This window comes from Delphinapterus leucas, chromosome 7, assembly GCF_059928025.1.
Source record: "Delphinapterus leucas isolate spDelLeu-1000000601 "Yukka" chromosome 7, BTC_Dleu_Yukka2, whole genome shotgun sequence".
NCBI classification, from domain to species: Eukaryota; Metazoa; Chordata; class Mammalia; order Artiodactyla; family Monodontidae; genus Delphinapterus; species Delphinapterus leucas.
This window is the reverse complement of record NC_143135.1, coordinates 86799958-86818363: the sequence shown is the minus strand read 5'-3', so window position 1 is coordinate 86818363 and position 18406 is coordinate 86799958. Positions and strand designations below refer to the sequence as shown.

At 37.6% G+C, this 18406-nt stretch overlaps 1 long non-coding RNA gene across 2 annotated transcripts in view; it reads right to left on the bottom strand.

Moving 5' to 3' along the window:
* LOC149748805 (uncharacterized) overlaps positions 1 to 18406 on the bottom strand; it is a 109957-nt gene that overhangs the window by 13136 nt on the left and 78415 nt on the right. The gene's annotated exons all lie outside the window — the stretch shown is intronic.

Below are 18406 nucleotides of genomic sequence, written 5' to 3'. Positions count from 1 at the left end.
GGGACTGTGCTAAGCCCTTTACATGCATTATCTCACTGAACCATTATAGAAGACCTAGGAACAAGGTACCACTATAATCCTGATTTTATAAATAAAAATATTGTTGTTGAGACATGTCAGGTAATGTGCCTATTTCCAGAACCAAAGAGTAAAAGTTAGTCTCGCCTGTTGGATGATGGCTAGCTAACTGGTCAGAGGCCATATGACTTTAGAGCCCAAACTTGAAACCACTGCATTCTACTGAGAGGGATCAAGATACAGGCAGGAGGGAAGAAAAGGCAAAATTGATAAGGATCTTGGAACATGGATTGTTGGGATCAGAGGTACACACACTACAGCTCCATCTTTGCTGTGAGGTGTTCTCAGTACCTACAGTTGCAATCAATCTTTTCTCTTCTGGGATCCCATAGTACTTTGTATATAACCCTGTTATAATACTTTCATAGTCTGATTTGTTCTTTATTATATACTGACTTTAAAAATTAATTTTTAGCAAGTTTATTCACATACAATAAACTTCACATATTTAAAACGTACAATTTGGTAAGTTTGACTAATGTATATGCCTGTGAAATCATCACCACAATCGTCACCTCCAAAAGTTTCTTGGTGCCCCTTTTATAATGTGTTGTTTTACTTCTTGTATCAGTCAGAGTTCTCCAGAGAAACAGAACCAATAGGTTATATATTATAAGGAATTGACTTCTGCAGTTATGGAGACTGAGAAGTCCCAAGACCTCTAGTTGGCAAGTTGGAGACCCAGGAGATTCAGTGGTGTGGTTCCAGTCTGAGTCCAAAGGCCTGAGAACCAGGAGATGCAATGGTTAAGCTCTAGTCTGAAGGCTGTAGGCTCCATTCAAAGAAGAGCTGATTTTTCTGTTTGAGTTCAAAGGCAGGAAAAAATTAATATCCCAGCTCAAACAGTCAGGCAGGAGGAGTTTCCTCTTACTCAGCTTTTTTGTTCTACTGATTCTATTTTGTTCAGTTGATTGATGAGACCCATCCACAGTAGGGAGGGCAATCTGCTTTACTCAGTCTACCTAGTCCAATATTATTCTTATCCAGAAACACTCTTACAGACACACCCAGAATAAAGTTTGAACAAATGTCTAGGCACTCTGTGGCCCAGTCAAGTCGACAGATAAAATTGACCATCACAACTCTTTTCCTTGTCCATCTACCCAGTCAACAGCTATTGATCTTTTTCTATCACCATACATTAGTTTGCATTCCTTAGAATTTTATATAAATAAAATCAAACAGTATGTGCTGTACACTTTTTTCTCTGACTTTTTTCATTCAACATAATTATTTCACTCACACTGTTGCACATATGAATAGTTCATTCCTTTTTATTGCTGAATAGTTTTCTGTTGTATAGGTGTATCACAGTTTATTTATCTATTCATCTGTTGATGGATATATGGGCTGTCTACAGTTTTTAACAATTACAAATAAAGCTGCTATGAGTGTTCACGTACAAGCCTTTGTGTGGGCATATATCAATACTTTTATTTCACTTGGGTAAATACCTAGAAGTGGAATGGATGGATCACATGGTAGGTTTATGTTGAACTTTAAAAAAAAAGTGTCGAGAGGAGCTTCAAGATGGCAGAAGAGTAAGACGTGGAGATCACCTTCCTCTCCACAAATACATCAGAAATACATTTACATGTGGAACAACTCCTACAGAACACCTACTGAACCCTGGCAGAAGACTTCAGACCTCACAAAAGGCAAGAAACTCCCCATGTACCTGGGTAGGGCAAAAGAAAAAAAAAAAACAGAGACAAAAGAATAGGGATGGGACCTGCACCAGTGGGAGGGAGCTGTGAAGGAGGAAAGGTTTCCACACACTAGGAAACCCCTTTGCGGGCAGAGACTGTGGGTGGCAGAGGGGGGAAGCTTCAGAGCCACGGAAGAGAGTGCAGCAATAGGGGTGCGGAGGGCAAAGTGGAGAGACTCCCACACAGAGGATCGGTGCCAACCCGGGCTCACCAGCCCGAGAGGCTTGTCTGCTCACCCGCTGGGGTGGACGGGGCTGGAATCTGAGGCTAGGGCTTCGGAGGTCGGATCCCAGGGAGAGGACTGGGGTTGGTTGTGTGAACAGAGCCAGAAGAAGGGTAATGCACCACAGCTACCTGGGAGGGAGTTCGAGAAAATGTCTGGAGCTGCCGAAGAGACAAGAGACTTTTTCTTCACTCTTTGTTTCCTGGTGTGTGAGGAGATGGGATTAAGAGCCCCGCTTAAAGGATCTCCAGATATGGACATGAGCTGTGGCTATCAGCACTGACCCCAGAGTTGGGCATGATTTGAAAAGGCTGCTACTGCAGCCACCAAGAAGCCTGTGTGCAAGCACAGGACACTATACGCACCTCCACTCTCAGGAACCTGTGCAGCTTGGCACTGCCAGGATCTCATGATCCAGGGACAACTTCCTTGGGAGAAAACATGGCTTGCCTCAGGCTGTTGCAACGTCACACCAGCCTCTGCCACCGAGGATCGCCCTGTACTCCATACCCCTCTGTCCTCCCGGCCTGAGTGAGCCAGAGGCCCCAAATCAGCTGCTCCTTTAACCCCATCCTGTCAGATCAAAAAACAGATGCCCTCAGGCAACCTACACGTAGAGGCAGGGCCAAATCCAAAGCTGAACCCCAGGGGATGTGTGAACAAAGAAGGGAAAGAGAAATTTATCTCAGCAACCTCAGGAGAAGCGGATTAAATCTTGACAATCAATTTGATGTACCCTGGATCTGTGGAATACATGAATAGACAATGAATCATCCCATTTGAGGAGGTGGACATTGGGAGCAATGATATATATATATTTTCCCCATTTTTCTCTTTTTGTGAGTGAGTATGTATATGTTTCTGTGGGGGATTTTGTCTGTATAACTCTGCTTTTACTATATGTCCTAGGGTTCTGTCTGTCCATTTTTTTTTTTTTGTACAGTTTTAGTGCTTTTTATCATTGGTGGATTTATTTTTCAGTTTGGTTGATCTTCTTTCTTTCTTTCTTTCTTTTTTATTACTTAAAAATTTTTCTTAATAATAATTTTTTATTTAATAATTTATTTTATTTTATATTCTTCTTTCATTCTTTCTTTTTTTCTCCCTTTTATTGTGAGCCATGTGGATGACAGGTGCTGGGTCCTCCAGCCAAGTGTCAGAGTTGTGCTTTTGAAGTGGGAGAGCTAAGTTCAGGACATTGATCCACAAGAGACCTCTCAGCTCCACATAATATCAAATGGTGAAAATCTCCCAGAGAGTGCCCTCTCAATGCCAAGGCCCAGCTTCACTCAATGACCAGCAAGCGCCAGTGCTGGACACCCTATGCCAAACAACTAGCAAGACAGGAACACAACACCACCCATTAGCAGAGAGGTTGCCTAAAATCATAATAAGGCCACAGACACCACAAAACACACAACCAGATGTGGACCCGCCCACCAGAAAGACAAGATCCAGCCTCATCCACCAGAAAACAGGCACTAGTCCTCTCCCCCCGGAAGCCCAGACAACCCACTAACCAACTTTAGGCACTGGGGACAGACATCAAAAACAATGGGAACTAAAAACCTGCAGCCTGCAAAAAGGAGACCACAAACACAGTAAGTTAAACAAAATGAGAAGACAGAGAAATATGCAGCAGATGAAGGAGCAAGGTAAAAACCCAACAGACCTAACAAATGAAGAGCAAATAAGCAGTCTACGTGAAAAAGATTTCAGAGCAATGATAGTAAAGTTGATCCAAAAATCTCAGAATTATAATGGAGAAAATACAAGAAACGTTTAACAAGGACCTAGAAGAACTAAAGAGCAAACCAACAGTGAAGAACAAGAAAATAAATGAAATTAAAAATATTCTCAAAGGGATAAATAGCAGAATAACTGAGGCAGAAGAATAGTTAGTGACCTGGAAGAATAGTGGAAATAACTACTGCAGAGCAGAATAAAGAAAAAATAATGAAAAGAATTGAGGACAGTCTCAGAGACCTCTGGGACAACATAAAACACACCAACATTCGAATTATAAGGGTTCCTGAAGAAGAGAAAAGGAAAGGGACTGAGAAAATATTTGAAGAGATTATAGTTGAAAGCTTCCCGAATATGGGAAAGGAAATAGATAATCAAGTCCAGGAAGCACAGAGACTACCATACAGGATAAATCCAAGGAGAAACATGTCAAGACACATATTAATCGAACTATCAAAAATTAAATACAAAGAAAAAATATTAAAAGTAGCAAGGGAAAAGAACAAATAACATACAAGGGAATCCCCATAAGGTTAACAGTTGATCTTTCAGCAGAAACTCTGCAAGCCAGAAGGGAGTGGCAACACACATTTAAAGTGATGAAAGGGAAAAACCTACAACCAAGATTACTGTACCCAGCAAGGACCTCATTCAGATTTGAGGGAGAAATTAAAACCTTTACAGACAAGCAAAAGCTAAGATAATTCAGCACCACCAAACCAGCTTTACAACAAATGCTAAAGGAACTTCTCTAGGCAGGAAACACAAGAGAAGGAAAAGACCTACAAAAACAAACCCAAAACAATTAAGAAAATGGTAATAGGAACACACATATAGATAATTACCTTAAATGTAAATGTATTAAATGCTCCAACCGAAAGACATAGACTGGCTGAGTGGATACAAAACAGGACCCATATATATGCTATCTACAAGAGACTCACATCAGACCTAGGAACACATACAGACTGAAAGTAATGGGGTAGAAAAAGATATTCCATGCAAATGGAAATCAAGAGAAAGCTGGAGTAACAATTCTCATATCAGAGAAAATAGAGTTTAAAATAAAGACTATTACAAGAGACAAAGAAGGACACTACATAGTGATCAAGGGATCAATCAAAGAAGAGGATACAACAATTGTAAATATTTATGTACCCAACATAGGAGCACCTCAATACATAAGGCAAATGCTAACATCCATAAAAGGGGAAATCAACAGTAACACAATCATAGTAGGGGACTTTACCACACCACTTTCACCAATGAACAGATCATCTAAAATGAAAATAAATAAGGAAACACAAGCTTTAAAAATACATTAAACAAGATGGACTTAATTGATAATTATAGGACACTACATCCAAAAACAGCAGAATAAACTTTCTTCTCAAGTGCTCATGGAACATTCTCCATGATAGATCATATCTTGGGTCCCAAATCAACCTTGGTAAATTTAAGAAAAATGAAATTGCATCAAGTATCTTTTCCGACCACAATGCTAAGAGACTAGATATCAGTTACAGGGAAAAATCGGTAAAAAATACAAACACATGGAGGCTAAACAATACATTACTTAATAATGAAGAGATCACTGAAGAAATCAAAGAGGAAATTAAAAAATACCTAGAAACAAAGACAGTGAAAACACAATGACCCAAAACCTATGGGATGCAGCAAAAGCAGTTCTAAGAGGGAAGTTTATAGCAATAAAAACCTACCTTAAGAAACAAGAATCATCTCAAATAAACAACCTAACCTTGCACCTAATGCAATTAGAGAAAGAAGAACAAGAAAACCCCAAAGTCAGCAGAAGGAAAGGAATCATAAAGATCAGATCAGAAATAAATGAAAAAAGAAATGAAGGAAATGATAGCAAAGGTCAATAAAACTAAAAGCTGGTTCTTCAATAAGATAAACAGAAGTGAGAAACCATTAGCCAGACTCATCAAGAAAAAAAGAGAAGACTCAAATCAATAGAATTAGAAATGAAGAAGTAACAACTGACACTGCAGATATACAAAGAATCATGAGAGATTACTACAAGCAACTATATGCCAATAAAATGGACAACGTGGAAGAAATAGACAAATTCTTAGAAACGCACAACCTTTCTAGACTGAATCAGGAAGAAATAGAAAATATTAACAGACCAATCTCAAGCACTGAAATTGAAACTGTGATTAAAATCTTCCAACAAACAAAAGCCCAGGACCAGGTGGCTTCACAGGCAAATTTTCTCAAACATTTAGAGAAGAGCTAACACCTACCTTTCTCAAACTCTTCCAACATATAGCAGAGGGAGGAACACTCCCAAACTCATTCTACGAGGCCACCATCACCATGATACCAAAAGCAGACAAAGATGTAACAAAGAAAGAAAACTACAGGCCAATATTACTGATGAACATAGATGCAAAAATCCTCAACAAGGGCTTCTCTGGTGGCACAGGGGTTGAGAGTCCGCCTGCTAATGCAGGGGACACGGGTTCATGCCCCAGTCCAGGAAGATCCCACATGCCATGGAGCGACTAGGTCCGTGAGCCATGGCCACTGAGCCTGTGTGTCTGGAGCCTGTGCTCTGCAACAGGAGAGGCCACAACAGTGAGAGGCCCACGTACTGCCAAAAAAAAAAAAAAATCCTCAACAAAATACTAGCAAACAGAATCCAACAGCACATTAAAGGATCATACACCATAATCAAGTGGGGTTTATCCCAGTAATGCAAGGATTCTTCAATATACACAAATCAATCAATGTGATACACTTATTAACAAATTGAAGGATAAAAACCACATGATCATCTCAATAGATGCAGAGAAAGTTTTCAACAAAATTCAACACCCATTTGTGATAAAATACCCTCCAAAAAGTAGGCATAGAGGGAACTTTCCTCAACATACTAAAGGCCATATATGACAAACCCACAACCAACATCGTCCTCAATAGTGAAAAACTGAAACCATTTCCACTAAGATCAGGAACAAGACAATGTTGTCCACTCCCACCACTGTTAATCAACATAGTTTTGGAATTTTTAGCCACAGCAATCAGAGAAGAAAAAGAAATAAAAGGAATCCAAATCAGAAAAGATGAAGTAAAACTGTCACTCTTTGCAGATGACATGATACTATACATAGAGAATCCTAAAGATCGTACCAGAAAACTTGTAGAACTAATCAATGAATTTGGCAAAGTAGCATGATACAAAATTAATGCACAGAACTCTCTTGCATTCCTATACACTAATGATGAAAAATCTCAAATTGAAATTAAGAAAATACTCCCATTTACCATTGCAACAAAAAGAATAAAGTATCTATGAATAAACCTACCTAAGGAGACAAAAGACCTGTATGCAGACAATTATAAGACACTGATAAAAGAAGTTAAAGATGATACAAACAGATGGAGAGATATACCATGTTCTTGGATTGGAAGAAGCAACATTGTGAAAATGATTGTACTACCCAAAGCAATCTACTGATTCAATGCAATCCCTATCAAACTACCACTGGCATTTTTCACAGAACTAGAACAAAAAAATTCACAATTTGTATGGAAACACAAAAGACCTCGAATAGCCAAAGCAACCTTGAGAAAGAAAGACAGAGATGGAGGAGTCAGTCTTCTGGACTTCAGACTATACTACAAAGCTACAATAATCAAGACAGTATGGTACTGGCACAAAACCAGAAATATAGATCAATGGAACAGGATAGAAAGTCCAGAGATAAACCCACGCATATATGGTCACCTTATCTTTGATAAAGGAGGCAAGACTATACAGTGGAGAAAAGACAGCCTCTTCAATAAATGGTTTTGGGAAAACTGGACATTTACATGTAAAAGAATGAAATTAGAACACTCCTTAACACCATACACAAAAATAAACTCAAAATGCATTAAAGACCTAAACTTAAGGCCAGACACTATCAGTCTCCTAGAGAAAAACATAGGCAGAACACTCTATGACATAAATCACAGCAAGATCTTTTTTGACCCACCCACTAGGGAAATGGAAATAAAAACAAAAATAAACAAATGGGACCGAATGAAATTTAAAAGCTTTTGCACAGCAAAGATAACCATAAACAATACGAAAAGACAACCCTCAAAATGGGAGAAAATTTTGCAAATGAAGCCACTGACAAAGGATTAATCTTCAACATTTACAAGAAGTTCATGCAGCTCAATATCAAAGAAACAAACAACCCAATCCAAAAATGGGCAGAAGACCTAAATAGACATTTCTCCAAAGAAGATATACAGATTGCCAATAAACACATGAAAGAATGCTCAACATCATTAATCATTAGAGAAATGCAAATGAAAACTACAATGAGATATCATCTCACACTGGTCAGAATGGCTATCATCAAAAAATCTACAAACAATAAATGCTAGAGAAGGTGTGGAGAAAAGGGAAACTTTTTGCACTGTTGGTGGGAATGTAAATTGACACAGCCACTATGGAGAACAGTATGGAGGTTCCTAAAAAAACTAAAAATAGAACTACCATACGACCCAGCAATCCCACTACTAGGCATACTGAGAAAACCATAATTCAAAAAGAGTCATATACCAAAATGTTCATTGCAGCTCTATTTACAACAGCCAGGACATGGAAGCAACATAAGTGTCCATCAACAGATGAATGGATAGGGGCTTCCCTGGTGGTGCAGTGGTTGAGAGTCTGCCTGCCAATGCAGGGGACACGGGTTTGTGTCCCGGTCTGGGAAGATCCCACATGCCACGGAGCGGCTAGGCCCATGAGCCATGGCCACTGAGCCTGTGCATCCGGAGCCTGTGCTCCACAACGGGAGAGGCCACAACAGTAAGAGGCCTGCATACTGCAAAAACAAAGAAACAAACAAACAAAACAACAACAACAAAACAGATGAATGGATAAAGTAGATGTGGCACATATATACAATGGAGTGTTACTCAGCATAAAAAGAAATGAAATTGAGTTATTTGTAGTGACGTGGATGGACCTAGAGTCTCTCATACAGAGTGAAGTAAGTCAGAAAGAGAAAAACAAATACCATATGCTAACACATATATATGGAATCTAAAAAACAAACAAAAATTGTCATGAGGAACCTAAGGGCAAGACAGGAATAAAGATGCAGACCTACTAGAGAATGGACTTGAGGATATGGGGAGGGGGAATGGTAAGCTGGGACAAAGTGAGCGAGTGGCATGGACATATATACACTACCAAATGTAAAATAGATAGTGGGAAGCACCCGCACAGCACAGGGAGATCAGTTCAGTGCTTTGTGACCAGCTAGAGTGATGGGATAGGAAGTGTGGGAGGGAGGGAGATGCAAGAGGGAAGAGATATGGGGATATATGTATATGTATAACTGATTCACTTTGTTATAAAGCAGAAACTCACACACCATTGTAAAGCAATTATACTCCAATAAAGATGTTAAAAAGAAAAAGAAAAGAAAAAAACATGTCACACTCTTTTCCAACGTGGGTTTATCATTTTATATTCCTACCAGCAGTGTATGAGAGTTCCAGTTCTTCCAGAACCTTGTGAACACTTAGTATGGCCAGTCTTTAATTTCATCCATTCTAATAGGTGTGTAGTCGTATCTCATTCTAGTTTTACTTTTTGTTTTCCTAATGACTAGGGGTATTGAGCATATTTTTATGTTATTTTCATCCATATATATTCTTTGGTGAAAGTGTGTATTCAAATATTTTGGGCAATATTTTTGACTGTTTATTTTATTTTTTTTGAGAGTTATTTACATGTTCTAATACAAGTATTTTATCAGATATATCACTTGAAAAAATTTTCTCACAGTCTATGGGTTTTCAGCTATTCTCTTCAGTGTCTTCACTCTTCAGAGAAGACATTTTTGATTTGATAAAGTCCAATTTATCAATTTGTTCTTTTATGGATTATGACGTTGCTGTTACTCAAAGAAATATTTGTCTAACCCCAAATTGCAAAAATTATTTTCTTCTGTAAGATTGATAGTTTTAGATTCTGTGATCCATTTAGAATTAATATTTCTTCATGGTTCAAGATGTGATCAAAGTTCTATTTTATTCTGTTTTTTGCATAAGAAAATCTCATTGTTCTAGTACCATTTGTTGAAAAGACTGTCCTTTCTCCATTGAATTACCTTTGTTGAAAATCAGTTGTCAGTGTGTGTGGGCTTATATCTGGATTCTCTATTGTTATGTTGGGCTGTTTTTCTATCTGTACGGCCAATACCACACTGTTTGGATTACTGTTGCTTTATTATAAATAGTAGTGTTAGTGTAGTCCTGAAACTTTGTTTTTCCTTCTCAAAGATTTTTGGCTAATCTAGGTCCTTTGCATTTCAATGTGAAGTTTTAAATAAGTTCATAATTTCTACAAAAAAAGCCTGCTGGAATTTTGTTTAGTATTACATTGAATTACAGATCAATTTGAGGAGAACTTGCATTTGACAATTGTGTCTTCTGACCCATGAAACTAATACATTTCTTCATGTGTTTCGAATTTAATTTCTCTCAGAAAACTTGTATTTTTCAGTGTATATCTATGTCACTTCTTTTGTTAGATTTATTGCTAAGAATTTCATATTTTAGTGCTATTTTAAATATTTGTATTATGTATATTTACAAATGGTGTGTTTAAAAATACCAATTTCTATTCATTTTTTGTTACTATAGAAATGCAACTGATTTTTGTACATTGACATTTTATCTTGAAGTCTAACTACTCTCAATTATAAGTTCTAGGAGCTTCTTTGTAGATTGTATTGGATCTACTACATAGATTATCATTTTGTCTGTGAATAAAGACAGTTTTAACTCTTCGTTTCCAATTTGGATGCTCTTTGTTTTTTCTTTCTTGCTCCTGTCTTCTCTCCCTTCCTCCCTCCTTCCTTAATTTTTTCTTTCTTTTCTTTTCTTCCTTCCTTCCTTCTCTCTCCCTCTCTCTCTCACTCTTCCTCTCCTTCTCCCTCTCTCTCTGTCTGTATCTATTTCTTTCTTTCTGTGAGAACCTCCAGTGTAATGTTGACTAGAAGTGGTAAGAACACTGTTTCCTTTAATTCTTCAGGTGGTTCTTCCTCCAGCTGTGGATAGTTTCTTCACTTGCATGTACTGATCAGTGTTCAGTGGGGCACTCATGGGGGATGTTCTGTAAATATACAGGGCTCTTCTCTCTGCAGCTCTTGTCTTCAGTATTTTGTTTTGAGAACTCTAGCTTTGATTTCCCCAGACTCTTATGTCTATCTCCTCACCTCAAGGATTCTGCTGGCTTCTGATTGGTTCTTCCTCCCTGCACAGCTATCTGTAAACTCTCTCAAGGAAGTAGGCTTGGACAATTTTAGTGTTCACCTTTTTTTTTCCCATTTCTCAGGGATTATGGCCCTTCAGTGCCTGATGTACAGTGTTTTGCAATATGTTGTCTCATATATATTGTCTTTTTGAAAAATTGTTTCAAACAAGAGGGTAAATCTGGTCCCTGTTAGCTCTTAATCAAGAAGTTATGTGCACATTGATTAGTCAGATAGTACTACAATGTTTACAATGAAAAAATAATAGTTGCTACCTTCCACATCCCCAATATTTGTCCCCTGGAATCAGTCATTCTGGATGTTTGAGCTATTTCTTCTGGAAATTAACTCCATATTTCTACTTGCATGCTTATATTGCTTTTTTAATTTTTCAGTTTTAAGCATTGGCTTCCTATTCCCCATCCTGCATACCTTCCTCCCCATCCCCACCTTCTAATTTAGGTATGTCACAATTTTTGGTTAAATATAAAATGTTTTATATTAATATAAATACTGTTTACAGTTAAGCCACAGAGTGTAACAAATTAAAATTTTCTTTGAAAATAATATTCCTTTTTATTGGAGTTTGAAATCAAACCTTCCTGGACATCAGATCACCTAGAAAGTTTTATAAGAATATATACTTTTGGGATTTAGCTTGGGTCTTCTGAATTTGAATCTCTAGTCTGGAATCTTAGAGAAAGTATTTTTAAAACATTCAGTGGACCATTCTGACTCAGCTGGTCTTATGCAGTTTGGGAATAACTGCCTTCCAGCTCATCATTTAAGAAGTATATAGTTGTAACTATGATAACATCTTCATCGTTACTGAACTGTCAGATCGCACTGAAGTGTTGCTGTCCTGGATTTCTGTCTGGTACTACACATCAGTCATAATATCCCATGATCTCATCTGTCAACCAGCACCAAGCCACTGACCTGAGGCTTGTTAACAATGACTGGATTATAACTGGACCTGAACATGTGGACCTCAGGCATGGTATGCATATTGTTGCGTTCACTGAACTGAAATAAGAGTTAACAGTATCTTTTGAGAAGTCAGTTACATGGAATTGACTCAGTTGCTTATGTGCACCTATATTATAGTGATGTTAGTTTGCCAAATTTTCTGTTTTGGTTAGAAGTAGCTTTGAACACAGTATGCTGTACAAATCATCATTAGCACCACCTGTCTCCCCATTAGCTTGTGTTGCCTAATTAGATTTCTGCCATATCAGGAAATGTTCAAGGTGTGCAAATGGCAAGGATTTACCTTGCTTAGCCATCTAGTGGGAACCACAGGATAAGAAGTGAATTAACTCTTTGTCCTTGAAAATCTAGGTACTGTTTTTAAGCGGTAAATATTAAGTTAGAAATATTCTCCTGAGACACAAACTATAAGTCTTTCCTGGAAGATGCACAACTTTTCCTGATAATCATCACAAGTGCTGATGCCAGGCGCATTATTAACAAAGCATATGCACATTCTGGGAACTTCTGAAGGGTAAAGTTTGGCTTAATGACCAATATGTAAGCGACAGACTCCAATATGTAAGCGACACAGTCTATGAACAGCTGTGCTGCATAATTCACCTTCATCTTACAGTTTTGGAAGTCAATGTCCTTGCCTCATTGTTGTCACAGACATGAAGTAATTCCAACAGTTTAAGCCTAAGTCTTCCATACAATCCCTTCCTTGAGGGAGTGTTCCACACTTCATTAGTGAAAACTGGTCTCAAAATTCTTATTTGTAGAAATACTATAAAATCTCACATACTCCATCAACCACACATTTCCAGAACATTTGGAAACTGAACTTGATAACAGCAACCTCTGCTATTGCAGAAGGCTGTTTTACCTTTCAGAGAACATATTAGGTACTTTAGGAAATGATACAATTCTGAGTTCTCCAGAACAGAGCAAGCTGGTCATTAACTGATTAATCTACACATTCATTAACATAGCTATTCATTCATTAATTCAAGAAATATTTGGTAAGTTCCTTCCACATGAGATGCACTGGGGTACTGAGAAAGACTATAAAGAAAAATAATACAGTAACAGGACGTTTGGGTGGGGTGTGTGTTATTTTAAATATAGAAGGACCCTTTGTTGAGATGTCATTCTAGCAGAGACCTGAGTGAACTGAGGAAGTAAGTCATGGGAATATGAAAGTGATATGTTTCAGATAGAGGAAACAGCAGGTAAAAATATCCTGAGGCAACGTTTGAGAAACAGCAAAATTTGATATTTTGTTGAAACGTTTGAGAAATAGCAAAGAGAACAGAAGAATGAAAAAAGTAGGAGGTGGGATCAGAAGGTAGGAAGGGGACCTGGTTTTGCTAGGGTATAAAATATGATATAATTTAAATGTGCTGTTAATGGGACTTATGCAGGACAATGACATGATCTGACTTGGGTTTTTAAAGGATCCCTGTTACTGCTGTATGGAGTATAGATTTGTTGGGGGTAGGGGCAGAAAACCTCACGGGACGACTACAGTCAGGGATTTGTATCTCTTGGGATCCTTACACCAGGGTTAGAAATATACCAGTAAAGTAGAAACAGCAGATCTTCGAAGACAGGTCACATATTTTGATTTATTGGTACAGACATGATAGCCTTAGAAAAACTCCACATTGCTATAATTGAGCTGGGCAAGTAAGTACTAAAATAAAATCTACGATGTTTTTAAAAACTAGATCCCTCTGCCCTCCTTGAAGAAAGAGGAAGGCAATAAAATAAACAAAATCCTCCTTTTTTAATACACACTGGTCATAAATTGTTACTTACCCAGAGTATGTAGGCAAGTATCGTTTGTAAGACAGGGCTGTTAAGTGTCAATTGTATAGGTTTTTCAAGAGTTGATTTTATAAGAGATCTTCAAGGGAAAAGTTTGGAAGAAAGAAAATAATTCTGAGGGTTTTTTTTGCTGAAAACACAAAAATTATTAAGTAGATATGTTTTTCTAATATCAAATTGTGTGAAAATACAAACATCTGTTCTAAAATGCAGGTTCCCGGGTTCAATCTCCAGAGATTTGAAATCATAAACTTCAAGTGAGGTCCAAGCACCTATATTTTTAACTTGATTTACAGAAGTGAATAATCTGCTCATATTTTAGATAATTGTCTGTGAATAATTTTTCTCAAAAGTAGGCTTTTGCTAAAAGTTTGATTATATATGTTTAAATAAGATCATGAAGTTCAGCTGTTTATATTCTCAGTATTGTGAAACATACTCAGAATCTGCACTTTTCTGGAAATTGCTCTTTTCTCCTTCTCCCATGACAGGGTTATGGAAGGACAGTCATTTCCCATAATATTCCCTTATTTCTACCTCTTTCTCTAGTCTCAGTTATGGTTGATTGATCCAGAAGTGCTGTTCTGATCTAAGTCAGACTAATCAGAGCTGTCTCTCAATACCAGAGGTTCAAGCATCCTGGTTGCTGCCATAAGATAGAAAATGTGGAAATGTTTTTCAGTACATTGGAGAGAGCTGATCATTGGTAATAGATAAGAATTAAGCCCACACAGAAAGGAAGGCAGGGACAATATGAAAATAATTCTGATAGTATTTGTGTTCTGGTTCTAATTATTCTTGAAACCAAGTTACATTCTTATACTGTACCTCAGTATCTGTATTAGTTAGCAATTGCTGTGCAACAAATTATGCCAATGCTTCATGATTTAAAACAACAATATTCATTTATTATCTCTGAAGATATCCATAGGTCAGGAATTTATACATAGCAACGGGTGTGGCTTGTCACTGCTCCATGACATCTAGTGCCTAAGCTGGAAACAAAGGGTGGGACCTGAAATTTTCTAAAGCTCACTCATCTGGTGGTTGATAACTTCCAGGTGAGACCTTAGTTAACTAGGACATTTAGTTGGAACATTCTCACATGACCTTTCCATGTGATCTGGGCTTACTCATAACATGGTGGTGTAGGGTGACCAGCCATCACTGTTTGCCTGGGACTGATTGGTTTCCCAGGGCATGTGACATTCAGTGCTAAAACTGGGGAAACCCCAGCTAACCCAGGATGAGTTATGCTTCCTACTTGATATCTGGGTTCCAATGGCAGTTCCTGAGAGATAGATAACAGCATGTCAGATGGAAGCTGCATTTATTTTTTCTTAACCTAGTCATGAATGTAAAATAGATCACTTCTGCTGTTCTGCATTGGTTGGGTCAATCATAAACTCCAGGCAGGTTCAAGGGAATAGAATATAGACTCCTCACCATTTGGTGGGAGGAGTGTCAGTCACGTTGTAAGATGAGCATGTGAGAATGGCTAAATATATCAGTGTGGCCATAAAGGTGGCCACAATATTCTAAAACACAGTTTGGTACAATATTCTTCCATAAATACCCCTCTTCTTTTAATTAGTTCAAACTGGGCTTCTGTCACTTGCAAGTGAAATAATCATTAAAAAATCTCTCAATATTACCAGTTAATAATATTTTAACAATCCACTGAAACTTTGGGTTGAGTTATAAATATTAGGGAGCCTAACTTATTTCTGAACAACTAGTATCAGCTGAGGGATGTGGGCTGATTGAATACCTGCAGAAAAGACCCAAGTTTCTCCCAGAAAGAGTCTGGATCTGCCTCAAAACACAAACAAATACATTATCAGGGTCCTAAAGTTTTATACCATAACACTCTTATATGAGAAACATTGCAAAGTAGGCATTACTAATTTCCTAACCTAGTCATTAAGAAAAAGCTCAAGAGAACTCCCCCACCACCAATAGAACCTCATAGAACACCTGATGAACTTTTCAAATAACTGTAATTGCAAAATTTACCTTTAGGTAATAATGACTAATATAGAATACATTTAAGTTTCTGCAACTTAAAGAATATAAGCATCTGGGAGGTGGGGCAGTGTGGTTGAAATGAGTCAAGTGGAGAGTGGGAAGCACTTGGGGTCATAGAGACCTAAGTGAACCCCATATCTGTCATTTATGGGCCCTGTGGGCACAATAGCTTATGCATCACAGCAGCATAGTGCCATTCTTGGGCAATTCATTCAGCTTGAGGGTAGCTGGAAAGGTATTTTTAGAGAAAACATCAAGGAGAGACTTTCAACTACTCTTACTTCTATTGTGGTCTTCCTCAACTATTGCTACCATTCCTACTTGTTCCTAGGCAACTAAATTGTGAAATGAAAAAAGCTAAATAAAAGAAGTAAAATTTAAAATAATTAATATTATGGAAATAAAGAAAATATCTGAAGGATAAATTTAATCAGATTTTAAACTCTGTAATAAAAAGATTAAAATCAGTTAAACATAAAAAATGAAAACATGTCATGACATAAAAATAAAAATTAGATAAATTGAAAGATAGAAACTACAAAGATAATTAAATCAGAAAAAATTATAAATAATTTTTTAAATTTTTAATTATTTTATTTTATTTTATTTTTTTTGCGGTACGCGGGCCTCTCACTGATGTGGCCTCTCCCATTGCGGAGCACAGGCTTGGGACACGCAGGCTCAGCGGCCATGTCTCATGGGCCTAGCCGCTCTGCAGCATGTGGGATCTTCCCAGACCGGGGCATGAACCCATGTCCCCTGCATCGGCAGGCGGACTCTCAACCACTGCACCACCAGGGAAGCCCTATTTTTTTTTAATTTTTAAATTAAATTAAATTTATTTTTTTATACAGCAGGTTCTTATTAGTTATCCATTTTACATATATGAGTGTATGTATGTCAATCCCAATCTCCCAATTTATCATACCACACCCCCCTCCCCCATGCCACTTTCCCCCCTTGGTGTCCATATGTTTGTTCTCTACATCTGTGCCTCAATTTCTGCCCTGCAAACTGGTTCATCTGTACCATTTTTCTAGGTTCCACATATATGTGTTAGTATACGATATTTGTTTTTCTCTTTCTGTCTTACTTCACACTGTATGACAGTCTCTAGATCCATCCATGTCTCTACAAATGACCCAATTTCATTCCTTTTTTATGGCTGAGTAATACTCCATTGTAAATATGTACCTCATCTTCTTCATCCATTCCTCTGTAGATGGGCATTTAGGATGCTTCTATGACCTGGCTCTTGTAAATAAGGCTGCAATGAACATTGGGGTGCATGTCTCTTTTTGAATTATGGTTTTCTCTGGATATATGCCCAGTAGTGAGAGTGCTATGTTGTATGGTAATTCTATTTTTAGTTTTTTAAGGAACCTCCATACTGTTCTCCATAGTGGCTGTATCAATTTATATTCCCACCAACAGTGCAAGAGGGTTCCCTTTTCTCCTCAACCTCTCCAACACTTGTTTGTAGATTTTCTGATGATGCCCATTCTAACGCTGTGAGGTGATACCTCATTGTAGTTTTTAATTTGTATTTCTCTAATAATCAGTGATGTCAGCAGCTTTTCATGTACTTCTTGGCCATCTGTATGTCTTCTTTGGAGAAATGTCTATTTAGGCCTTCTGCCCATTTTTGGATTGGGTTGTTTGTTTTTTTTGATATTGAGGTGCATGAGTTGTTTATATATTTTGGAGATTAATCCTTTGTCCATTGATTCATTTGCAAATATTTTATCCCATTCTGAGGGTTGTATTTTCATCTTGTTTGTAGTTTCCTTTGCTTTACAAAAGCTTTTAAGTTTCATTAGGTCCCATGTGTTATTTTTGTTTTTATTTCCATTTCTCTAGGAGGTGGATCAAAAAAGATCTTGCTGTGATTTATGTCAAAGAGTGTTCTTCCTATGTTTTCCTCTAAGAGTTTTATAGTGTCCAGTCTTATATTTAGGTAGGTCTCTAATCCATTTTGAGTTTATTTTTGTGTATGGTGTTAGGGAGTGCTCTAATTTCATTCTTTTACATGTAGCTGTCCAGTTTTCCCAGTACCACTTATTGAAGAGACTGTCTTTGCTCCATTGTATATCCTTGCCTCCTTTGTCATAGATTAGTTGACCATAGGTGTGTGGGTTTATCTCTGAGATTTCTACCTTGTTCCATTGTTCTATATCTCTGTCTTTGGGCCAGTATCATATTGTCTTGATTACTGTAGCTTTGTAGTATAGTCTGAAGTCAGGGAGTCTGATTCTTCCAGTTCCATTTTTTCCCTCAAGCCTGCTTTGGCTATTTGGGGTCTTTTGTGTCTCCATACAAATTTTAAGATTTTTTGTTCTAGTTCTGTAAAATATGCCATTGGTAATTTGATAGGGATTGCATTGAATCTGTGGATTGCTTTTGGTAGTATAGTTATTTTCACAATATTGATTCTTGCAGTCCAAGAACATGGTATATCTCTCTATCTGTTTGTATCATCTTTAATTTCTTTCATCAGTGTCATAGTTTTCTGCATACAGGTCTTT